The following is a 12846-nucleotide window of genomic DNA, read 5'->3' as shown; positions in this document are numbered from 1 at the left end:
TTTGGGCTACTATGAATAATGCTACTATGGATATTAGTGTACAAAATTTTGTGTTAACATGTCTCCAATCTCTTGCATGTACATTTAGGAGTAGAATTGCAGGGTAATATGATAACTCCATGTTTAACTTTCTGAGGGACCAGCAGACTGGTTTTCAAAGTAGCTGCAGCATTTTACATTCCTATCAACAGTGTATGAAGGTTCTAATCCCTCCACAACCTCATCAACACTTACTATTACCAGTTTTTGTACATTATGGCCATCCTAGTGAGGGTGAAGTGATATCTCATTGTGGTTTTGATTTGCATTTCTCTGATGACTAATGGTGGTGAGCATCTTGCTAAGTGATTATAGGGATCTTCTTTGGAGTATATGAAGCTTCTGCTTTATGCTCTTCCCCTGGCTTGAATGACCTCTTCTTCACCTTGGGTCCCATTCCTGGCTTGTTGGAAAGTTCTACCTGTCCTTCAAAACCTGGCTCAATCATCATATTCTCTCTCAGGCCTTCCCTGACTCTCCCAGGAAGAACTGATCACTGTTCCTTTGGACCCATCCCTGTCTGCTCTGCAGCACTTAGCACCTTATACTTTCCAACATGTAGAAGTTAATTTCCCACAACATTGATTTTGGGCTTGGTTATGTAACTTGCTTTGGACAATGGAATGTCGATGTTTATGACTTACACAACATCCTAACAGAAGCTTTAATGCTAGTCATAATATTGCTGTGTCCCTCTTTTGACCTTCTCCCTTACACCATGCGAAGGCACATGGAGCCCAGTGGAGCTCAAAGATGCCCAACTATGTTCTGCCAAATTATAGCCTTTTGCTACGTAAAGTGTGGTACATGTACCAGCAGCATTGGTATTTCCAGGGGACTTATTAGAAATAAAGAATCTTGGGCTCTGCCCAAGTCCAATTTAATCAGAATTTGCATTTTAACAAGATCTCAGGTGATTGACATGCATATTAAATTTGAAGACCACTTCTTTAACCAACCCTGAGCCATCAGCTACACGAGCTTTTAAAACTTTGGAGGCCAGGTGTGGTGGCTCACGCCTGTAATCCCAGCACTTTGGGAGGCTGAGGTGGGCAGATCACGAGGTCAGGAGTTCAAGACCAGCCTGGCCAACATGGTGAAACTCCATCTCTACTAAAAATAGAAAAATTAGCCAGGCGTAGTGATGCTTGCCTGTAGTCCCAGCTACTCGGGAGGCTGAGGCAGGAGAATCACTTGAACCCAGGAGGCAGAGGTTGCAGTGAGCCGAGATCACGCCACTGCACTCCAGCCTGGGCAACAGAGCAAGACTCTGTCAAAAAAAAAAACAAAAAACCAAAAAAAAAAACAACTTTGGAGTTGTTGCCCCACAAAAACTGACTGAAACATCCACATTGTACTCAGAATCCTGACTCATAAGGAGAAGAAGAATCAGATGTAGCTTAGTTTTTCTCAAGAAGGAGCACTGAAAGTGTTTTATTATGTCTTTTTTACTCTCCAGACAGAAAGGCATTAAACTTCTTAATTTACTGCCCACCAATCAGGGGATGACCAAGTTAACTTTTATTCAGTGAAGTATACATATATATATATATAATATATATATATATATATGAGGGAGGGAAGAGTGGAGAAAGTAGGGGGGCAGGAATTACAGTCTGGAATTTTCCTGAAATGTAGATGATACCCATGAGATCTAAGAATCCCTGAATAACCTCCTAGTTCACACTTATTCTTCTGTTCTAAAAGGACCTCTATAAGTCAGAAGAATGTGAAACATCAGTCTTTGTGAGAAGGGATCCCAACAGAGGTAGAAGGAAACTTGGTGAGCTCGACTTGCAACATTAAAAGAGAATGAAAATTAGGTAGACCTTCTACTACATTATTTAAATTATTTTAGAATATGTGATTACATTGTGTATCAAAGCATTTTTGACTTTGACTGAGGGAAAGCTCAGCTCAAATTAGATCATGCAATAAGGAAATGTATTGGCTTAGATAACAGAAAGTCTAGAGTAGGTCAAGCATCAGGTTTGGTTTGATCCAGTAGCTCTACACTGTTCTGAAGGACTCAGATTCCTCCTGTCTCTCCACTCTGATGTCTATGGTATTGATTTCATTCCTAGGCTGGATCCCCTTATGTTTGTATTATTGGTACCAGAAGCAAGCAGGGCTATATCTTCCTGATAGTGTCTGATTTTCCATAGACTTCCTCTGAAGGGTGAAGAAGTTTTACTCCAGAAGTTCCCAGCAAACTTCTTTTCCATATATCATTGCCACAGATTAGCTAAAGACCTGCCATCCTAGAACCAGTCACTGGGGCGGGGGTTGGGGGAGCAGGGGAATGAGATTATTATAATTAGCTTAGACTAATCAGGCTTCACCCCTGAACCTGAGGTATAATGAATATTGGATTGTCAAACACAAGGTTCACTGAACATTTTATTGTCATTAGTTATTTAGTTACCTGTTTCCTCCTCTAAGTTATACTTTCCTGGAGGTTAGGAAGCAAATTTTTTTCCTCTACCCCCACAAAGCCTGGCATATAGTAGGTACTTAACAGATGTTAATTTAATGAGACTTAGAAAGGGCCAGCCAGCATAGGCAAACCCAATTTGAGATTTCTAGAATCTGTACACACCTCTGTTATATGTGCTACTCCTGGCCAGACCTCTCTGGTTCTCAGCAGTTGTTGTATAATAAAGAATTTATCTGACTTTGTCCTGGGTTTTGGGCATAGAACTTCTAAAACCTTGGAATTTCCTGAGTGATAGGAGTGTCTTTGTAATTAATGAGCCCCTTGAATCACACCTGAGTTTATGCTAATGAGATGATTCCAGATATGGACTGGTCACCAGAAAGACCAGCCATGTGACTGGAGGGTTGGGGTTTTGGGCCAGCCAAACCTTTGGGCAGGGGAGGAGGACTGGAGGCTGAGTTCAATCACATGGCTGATGATTCAGTCATACTTATGTGAAGAAACCCCAATAAAAATTCTGGACACCAAGGCTCAGGGGAACTTCCTGGTTGAACACATTGATGTGCCAGGAGAGTGACATGCACAGATTTGATGGGAAAGGGCATGAAAGCTCTGCATTCTGGACCCTCCCAGATCTATGTATCTTCATTTGGCAGGTCCTGATTTGTATCCTTTATAATAAAACAGTCAATGTTAAGTGTAGTGCTTTTCTGAGGTCTGGGAATCATTCTGGCAGATTATCAAACCTGAAGATATTGTGGAAACCCTTGAATCTGTAGCCAGCTAGTCAGAAGTGCTGGTAGCCTGAGAAGCCTCAAAGTGTGGCTGGCATTTGAACTGAGGGTAGTCTTGTTGGGGACCATGCCCTTTAAGTACTATGGGATCTATGCTAATTGCTGGTGGATAGTGCCAGAAGTATACTGCAGTATAACACCTGGTGTCAGAATAGTGGTAAGTCTCTTAAAATGAAGAGAAACTGTAAAATCAACCATATCTTGGAAACTCTACCAGTGGAAAAGTGGGACAGTGTAGATTCTCCCTGTACAGCCAGCCCAAGAGAAGAACACAGACAAGAGAAAAGATGGGGAGAGAGGTTCTGGTAGAGATACAAGACAGCAGGCTACATATCTACCCTTTGAGAAGTAAGAAAGAGGTCATGGGGGAATCATTGGACCTAATACATTGGCCCAGAATTTTATATGACAGGAAATTCCTATAAACTTAGCTCCTATCCAAATATTGTTCTTCCATCGTCCCTTATTACTCATTAGGCAAATCTGGGGAAAATTTTATTTTCTAAAATCCAGAACATTTAACAGAATGCTATCCTGTTGTTCAAAGACTCAAGATAGTGTCAAAGGGGGGAAGCCCCATAATATTAATTAGATAATAAATAAAAGCCAGTCTAGATTTAAAAGCTTCTGACAATTCTTCTACCATCTAACATCATGTAAGAATAAAGAATTTCATTACATCATGGAGTAAGAATTTCAAAATCTTCAATAAATAAGGAATGGCCCTCCTCAAAGCAAAAATAAATTAAGCGAAGTTTAACTTTAGTCATAAATCACTATGGTTAGAATTTTGGGTGGCATTCATGTCAGTAGAATTTCACAATTATATTAAACTAGTATATTATAAAAGTAGGACTTTATGATGATTTTTATAAGCCAGATGTTATTCTTAAAATCCTGCTGTGATTTGGTGCAGATCCAGCTAGCGTCTAAAAGAAATACTTTAGAAAGTGAAAATTATAATAAATTGAGCCTTGGCTGTCAGGTTAATGGAGTCTTTTTTTTCCTGTCTACTTTTGTTCAATATCATTGTGCATTTTTCTTCTAATGTTGGCAAATGTCGAAAGGCCTATTTTTAAGATGTGGAGATTGAAAACTATCTGAAGACTTTTGGCTAGCGCAGGGTTTCTCAACGTCAGCACTACTGGCATTTTGGGCCAGATAATTCTTTGTTGTTAGGGGCTGTTCTATGCATTGTGGGAGGTTTAACCACATCCCTGGCTACTACCCACTAGATACCAGTCACTTCACTCTCTCCCCCACAGTTGTGGCGACTGAAAATATTTCCAGACATCTATGATAGATATTTTTATCTAGGAGGTTGAACTATAAAATGGCAGTTCTAGAGAGAACAATTTTGTCCCCCGGAGGACACGTGGCCCCCTACAACAAAAACAAAATCTGGCCCAAAATGCCAGTATGCCAAAGTTGAGAACCCTGCTATAAACTAACAAGACTTGTGATGGCAGTGGGTGAAATTTGTTTCATTATTTTTTTATTACTGAATTATATTCACACTTAACCTCTGAGACCATCTTGTGAACTTAATTTGTTGCACTGCCAGTGTCAATTTCTATTCCTCACCCCCACATTTTCCTTCCAATTTCTCAGGGGTGGAGCACTGGAGCAAAGCTAAGCCAATTAGTGCATTCCATCCTCCTAGACAATGATTGGTTCAGAGGTGGGTATGTGATATGATCCAGGCCAATTAGAGTAAATATCTGGACTTTTTCTGGAAAATCAACCAATCCTCTTTGTCCTGCTGGAAACGAAGGAAGAAAAAAGAAAGCCATCTTAGGACTGCAGGTGACTGTATCTGTTGGTTGAATGACTCTGCAAAAGGAAGAGTGGAGAGACATGGAGATCCCTTTAGGGCACTGGATCAAGCCTCTCCAAATGCCAACCCAGTTTCTAGACTTTTTGCTTACATGGATGATGCAGTTTCTTTATTGTTTAAGCCATTTTGAGTTACATTTTTACTTGATACTTGCTACCGAAGGCAACCTACTGATACAACCATCTACTATGATCTGTTTCTGCCCACAAAACACTTCTGGACAAAAATGTGTGGGTTTTTCCTCACACCAGCAACCATTTCTCCACCTTTCTGGACATCAGCTGGGTGTCCTACAGTTTAAGTAAATCCTGACATTAACTACCTGGAGTTAGCATTACATCCCACAAGTTAAAGCTTCAGTCCCACAAGGCTGCCCCACTTCAGATGTCAATTGCAAGTCCTGGACCACTAGGACTTCTAACCAACCAGCTAAAAATTCAGGCAGTTCCCACAGCCCCTCCCTGGGTATGATAATTTGCTAAAATGGTTCACAGAACTCAGGAAAGCAATTTACTTTCATTTACCAGTTTGTTATAAAGGATGCAGATGAAGAGACACATAGGGTAAATTGCAGAGCGGTCCTGAATGCAGGAACTTCTGTCCAATGGAGTTAAGATGTGCCACCCTCCCAACATGTGGATGCGTTCACCAACCCAGAAGCTCTCTGAACCTCATGATTTAGGGGCTTTTATGGAGATTTCATCATGTAGGCATGATCAGTTATTAATTCACTCTCCAGCCTCTCTCCCCTCCCTAGAGGTTGGGGAGAGTAGACCTGAACATTCTATGCTTCTAATCAAGACTTGATCTTCCTGGCAACTAGCCCCCATCCTGAAACTTCAAAAGTTTCCTCATTAAAACAAAAGAGGCTCTATCACCCAGGAAATTCCAAGGGATTTAGGAGCTCTGTGTCAGGAATGATAGTCAAGGACCAACTGTTAGACAAAAGATGCTCCTAGCATCCCTATCACTTAGGAAATTACAAGTGTTTTAGGAGCTCTTTGTCAGGAACTTAGACAATAATCAAATATATAGTTCTTTTTATGCCACACTGTCATTAATACTTTTCTTCAAGGCTGAATGTTGACAGTGGTTCCAGAAAGGAAGAAGTGAATTAATCTAGAATGGTGAGGAGTTCCTGTGGTTTGAACAAGCTTTCCAGATGATTCTGATGTTCCTCTTCTCTCATCCCCAATAAAGAACATTATTTTAAAGCCTTCTCTATTGGTCAACTCTTGCTGAAATGAAGAAAAGTTTTTCTTTGATTTTAACTGTCAATACAGTGTCCTAACAACTTGTATTCTGTAATATGCTTTCTGTGCATTATCTCCACTAATTCATCTATCTATTCATTTTTCATTTACAGTTTCTAAATTTATAGATCATGGTAAAATAGTGGTTCTTTTCTTTTTTTGAGATGGAGTCCCGTTCTGTCACCCAGGCTGGTGTGCAGTGGCACAGTCTTGGCTCACTGCAACCTCTGCCTCCTGGATTCAAGTGAGTCTCCTGCCTCAGCCTCCTGAGTAGCTGGGATTACAGGCATCCACCACCACGCCCAGCTAATTTTTGTATTTTTAGTAGAAACGGGGTTTTGCCATGTTGGCCAGACTGGTCTCGAACTCCTAACCTCAGGTGATCTGCCCGCCTCAGCCTCCCAAAGTGCTGGGATTACAGGCATGACCCACCACACCTGGCAAAATAGTGGTTCTTTTACCCCCTAAAAGGTAGTGTATGAAAATGAAATTGTTTACAGGCACATAATGGAATTTGGGGTTATAGTTTGACCAAATAATTATAGTTGATACATATATTGTCAACCAACTTAAGATTATTCCCCAGCCTTTCTTCTTTTGAATAGTTGCCTCGCATTGATGGTGAAAATCAGATAGCACTCCAGATTAGCAGTGGTTCTTGACCTTGGCCACTGCACTTTGGAACCAACTGGGGAGGTTTAAAAATGACTAAAGCCGAAGCCACCTCCAGAGATTCTGATTTAATTGATCCAGGGTTTGCCTTCCTGGTTATGGGATTTTTGAAAGCTCCTCAAATGATTCTAGTGTGGAACCAGAGTTGAGAACCACTAAGCTTGATGCCACATAGAATCTTATAAGTGCCATTTGGCCCTTGATTTTACTCACCAGACAGGTCTTTTTGTTTTTAGTGAGTAATTTTTGGGTATGGTTTTTGGAACCTTCAGAAATTGACTGAATCATAAATTTTCATTAGTTACAGATAAGACTACATGTTATGGTCTCCCAAAATAAAATTTCTTAATAGTATAGGCTTGTTTAATGTTTCTGATTAGGAAGTACCCAATATGGAAATCGAAGTTTCATATTAAAGCATATCAACAGACCAGGAGACAGAAGAATGTTCAATGAACACTTTCTTTTCTGGATACCTTACAGGAGTAGGTTCCAGAGATATTCAAGACAGAAGACAGAGGGTCTCTCTCTCTCTCTCTCTCTGTTTCTCTCTCATGACACACACACACACACACCACTAATAACCTATTCATTTTAGTCAAATGTATTCCCAAATATCAAAAATAGAGACTATTCCATTGGCTTGAAAATTTGTAATACCTCCTCCACTCTTTCAAGGTCAAATGCTAGGATATTACAGGTGCCACAAAACCCAAATTGACCAGGGAATTTATATTTGTCACCTTCATGCAGCACAAATTTAGGGGTTTTCTTCTTGCAGCTGAGAATCACCTGATGTAGAAAAATAATTCCAACTGGTAACAGGGCAATAATAGTGAAGACTTCAGTAGAACAGTGGACCCACAGCACAGGACCTCAAGGTTTACCCAGGAAGGGAATGAATGAGAACCCTCTGGTTAGGGCTATGTCATGCTGTTCTTGGCAAATCCAATTCCCATCAAACAGAAGGTTCATGTGCCCCCAACTTAGACTGAACATGTAGAATTGCTGTAGCATCAAGTACTTTCAAGAACTGTTGGTTGGGGCCGGGCGCAGTGGCTCATGCCTGTAATCCCAGCACTTTGGGAGGCCAAGGCAGGCGGATCTTAATCCAGAAGAAAAGAAAAAATTATTAGATAACCCAAGTTATTTAAAATTGTGTCCCATCCTATCAGTCATGTAGCACAATAAATTACGAAGCCATGATCTGTAACACTCCCTACAAAACCACTAAAACTAAAACGTCTGGAATATAAACTGAGTTATATCCTCTTCTATCTATAAAAGTTGCTCACAAGTTAGTTCACATATGGTTAATTTACATATAATTCTGAATCACAGAAGATTCATTGCCTTAGTATAATTTGTATAGCACTTTATAAGCATTAGCTATGTTAGAGTGCATTAATAACCCTATTTCTTTATCCTTCCCAGTGTCCATGCCATTTCCTATATGACTTTACGGATCTCACAATTGAAAGGCATAGTATATATTCCCACCCCTTAAATCTCACTTTAGCCATGTGACTTGCTTTGGCCAATGGTAAATATGACACAAGGATAGCTTATAAAAGTACTTCTTCAGTTTCTTCTCTTGCACCTGTGCCATTTACCATAAGAATGATATGCCTGAGCTAACACAGGAGGAAGAAGAGCAACAGGTAGCACAGAGCCAATCACCGTTGCCCAACCCAGCTTAGATCAGTCATGTCCCAGACATGAGTCTAGCTTAGAGCAGCAGAACTGCCCAGAAAGCCCAGCATAGATTAGCTGAGTCCTGTACATCTATGAAAAATATATTGTTGGCTGGGCATGGTGGCTCACGCCTGTAATCTCAGCACTTTGGGAGGCCAAACTGGGTGAATCACCTGAGGTCAGGAGTTTAAGACCAGCCTGGCCATCATGGTGAAACCCTGTCTCTACTAAAAATACAAAAATTAGCCAGGCTGGTGGTGCATGCCTGTAATCCCAGCTACTTGGGAGGCTGAGGCAGGAGAATCACTTGAACCCGGGAGGCAAAGGTTGCAGTGAGCCGAGATTGTGCCACTGCACTCCAGCAGCCTGGGTGACAGAGTGCAACTCTGTCTTAAATATATATATATATATATATATATATACACACACACATATATATGTATATATAGTATATATGAGTATATATGTGTGTATATATATACATATATGTATATATACACATATATATGTATATATATAGTCATATGCTACAAAGGCCTTGTGATTGTTACGAGGCAAATGTTAACCAATATGTTAGCTAATATAATCCTTGATATCCCTCATTAGATAGGTAGAATGGATATCATTATTCCTACTTTACAGATGTGGAAGTGAGACTCATAGAAGTCAAATGCAAATGATTTTATCATAGTCTTACAGCAAGTAGGCGGAAGAACATCATTTCAGACCCAGGGTTTTTAGCATTCGATTCCAGTGATCTTTCCACTGCATCTCTTGGTAAAATTGCCTTGAAGAATGGAGTTTAAGGGCATTCCTATGGGAGTCACATGTTCAGTCAAGGATCCTATGACAAATGGTTGCTGAGCTGCACTTCAGCTGGGCCACCTAAGGCTTCAGCTGCTTCACCCTTCTTACCTGGAAACCAACAAACTTGGGGCAGAGAGCAGAGTAGGTAAGAGCTAGGCTGCATGTCATTATAATTGGTCACAGTCATAGCCAATTTATTTTCCATTCTTGAAGCTGTAACCATTTGAGTTCAAGTTGCAGCTTAGTACAAAATGAAAAGCATATCCATGTTCTTTTAAGAACTACCTCCTTCATTTTAAAACAACAATGACCAAACAAAATAAGAATTACGGAATTGTAATTAAAGCCTAGAGTTTGATAAAACCGAGTTGGTATTACAGTTATGAGCCACACAAGATGTTTCAGTCAACAAAGAACTGCATATACAATGGTAGTCCCATAAGATTATAATGCAGTATTTTTACTGTACCTTTCTATGTTTAGCTATGTTTAGATATACAAATATTTACCGTTGCCTATAGTATTCAATTCAGTAACTATACAAGTGTGTAGCCTAGGAGCAACGGGCTATACCGTATAGCCTAGGTATGTAGTAGGCTCTACCATCTAGGTTTGTGTATGTACACTCTAGGATGTTCACACAATGACAAAATCATCTAAGGATGCATTTCTCAGAATGTGTCCCCATCGCTAAGCCATAGATGACTGTATTTCTTAATGTCTTCCCCTGGCAAAATCATTAAAAATAAATATAAGTTCTCCTTTGCACTGCCATTAAAGAACTCAAATTTCCTTTAACTTAGGAAATATCAACAATCGCATTAGTTCAGAATTGACAAATTGGCCAGATCATATTACTCACTGGATACTTATTAAATTACAGATTCCTGGTCTCTACCACAGACCTACTTAATAATGTCCAGGTGAGGAATCCAGGAATTTTTAGTTTGATCAAGTAATAGGTGATTCTTAAGCTCAGCCAAGTTTGCATTTAGCTGATGCAGAGACAAAAAGGCTATATAAGTTGTGATTTTAAATATAGTTATAGTTCTGACGCTTTAAGAAATTCATCAAACTTCCCTGGATCTCAGTGTTCTTATCTGTAAAATGGGGACATTGGATCAGCTGTGTCTAGAAGAGGTAAATAGAGATAGCAGAAGGGACTGGAGCTTTAAAGTATTGGTTAGCAATCCTGACAGTATATTAGAATCCCCTGGGAAGCTTTTGAAAGTTACTGATGCCCAGGTACCACCCTAGACCAGTTAAACAGAATTTTTGAGGGTGGTTCCACGTGTTGCTAGTTTTAAAATCTCCCCAGGTGACTTTAATGAATAGCCATGGTCACAAACCACTGCTTTAAAGGCTGACCCCAACCACATTGAGCCAGGATAATTTTGATTAGTCTCCCTGCACCTGCTTCCTTGTCTATAACCTGGGAGGCTGATACAGTTTGGATATTCGTCCCCTCAAAAATCTCATGTTGAAATTTGATCCCCAATGTTGATATTGGTTGGTGGGAGGTGTTTGGGTCATGAGGGCGGATCCCTCACTAATGGCTTAGGATTTAATGTTTTCATTTCCTGTTCACTCACTGGTTTTCTTGTGTACAGTTACCCAGGAGTAACGTTTTTGCCATAGACTGTGAGTCTTGCAGACTGGCTCAGCTTGTCCTGCCAGCCCAAAGGCACATGCCTACTGGTCTCTTCCCAGGTGGTGATTTTTCCTCTACTCCATGAGAAAGTTATAAGGTAGATAAAATATGTCTTCGTAGCCCCACAAGATCCTTTTGTACCCTCAGTGAGATCCTCTTTCTCACCTTCCTCGGACACCCTATGCTTTATTTCCTCCCATCCCCACCCACTCATTAAAAAAAAAAAACTCCCCTTAAAAAAAAAAAAAAAGCAGGTTCTCAGAAAGGATTTGAAATTCATTTACTATTTTAAGAGATTCAAAGATCTTCTGAAATCTGTCCGTGTATCCCCTAGTTTAAAACCTCTGCCCAGACTCAAAATTTCAGATGTCAAGTCAGGGCAGAGGTATTTTTGGAGTAGGGCCCCTGAAATCATGTGAGTAGCTGTCTAGTTGGCCTGCTGACAAAGGCCTCTATCTCAGTCTGGCCTGTGCACATGCCCCTGTGCATGTTTCAGGATTCCAGTCCCAACCCTAGGATGTCCAAATAGCCCTTAGACATGTTAGATCACAAAGGGTCCCAGCAAGCCTTCCAACAGATGAGGTCCCAAGGGTATCCTCGGGTTCTCTCTGCAAAGCTGAATATGTTGTCGATGTGGCAAATGGCCACAATTATTGAACCCACAAGGTAGCATGAGCCAAGATGCTAAGTCTGAGGTAGCTGACCTTCCACCCTGACACTGCAGCAATGATGAGACTCCTCCTGGTCAGGCTATGTGGTTCTAAGGCCAGGCAAAGAGAGGCTGGGAACTGCAAACCAAGCTGGTAAACTGCAATGTTTATGTGCCCAGAGCACAAATTTAGGCACAGGGATATTTCTGAAGCCTGTCTTAATTCCTGAAAGTTTGGAAAATCTTGCGAGGCTTGTGTGTACACGTGTCTGGGTAACTAGGGATGTTCAATTTGTCCTATGTTAACCTCCAACCATGCCCCACCCCCCACCAATTCCCCAGAGTCAGTCCTTTGTTCCAGATTGGTTATCCATTTACCCACAAGTCCCAGGTCTCTGGTCGCCATTATTGTTTTTCTCACCTGGACCCCTCTCCTCCAGGGCCATAGGCAAAGCACAACACTTTCCCAAATATTCTCCCTTCCTCGTTTTTGATTCAAGCAAAAACGACTTACAAGAGAATTGAACACTTTTGCCATTAGTAACCACTAGAAAACACATTGAGCTTCAAATTATTCAATAAATTTTGACAGAAAAAGGTCAATTGTGGTTGTCTCTGGTTTTCACTGAAATGGGAGTGGTCTGTCTTAGAAGTAGACCCCACCCAAAGACCAGCCTCACAACTTCATATGGCCCCTTCCATCAGGGAGAGAGAGGCCCCCACACCTCCCCCTTCATCCCCATCCATGGAGATATGGGTCCTTTAGGTGACCCATTAGGAGCCATTGGTACTGAATATTCCAGAATGAAAAATCATGTTTGGCCCACTTGCTTATCTTCATAGTTAAAAAGGGACTATCTAATTAAATGGTTTCTTTTTAATTATGTCTGGCATAATTTATACCATTCAAAAGGTTCAAAAAATAAAGAGTGAAAAGTAAACTTTTGCTGACAAAGAACTGTTGTCCTCCAAAATATACAAAGAACTCTTAAGACTCAACAATAAGGAAATG

Source organism: Pongo pygmaeus, chromosome X, assembly GCF_028885625.2.
Source record: "Pongo pygmaeus isolate AG05252 chromosome X, NHGRI_mPonPyg2-v2.0_pri, whole genome shotgun sequence".
Lineage (NCBI taxonomy): Eukaryota > Metazoa > Chordata > Mammalia > Primates > Hominidae > Pongo > Pongo pygmaeus.
Note: the sequence above shows the minus strand (reverse complement) of the source record.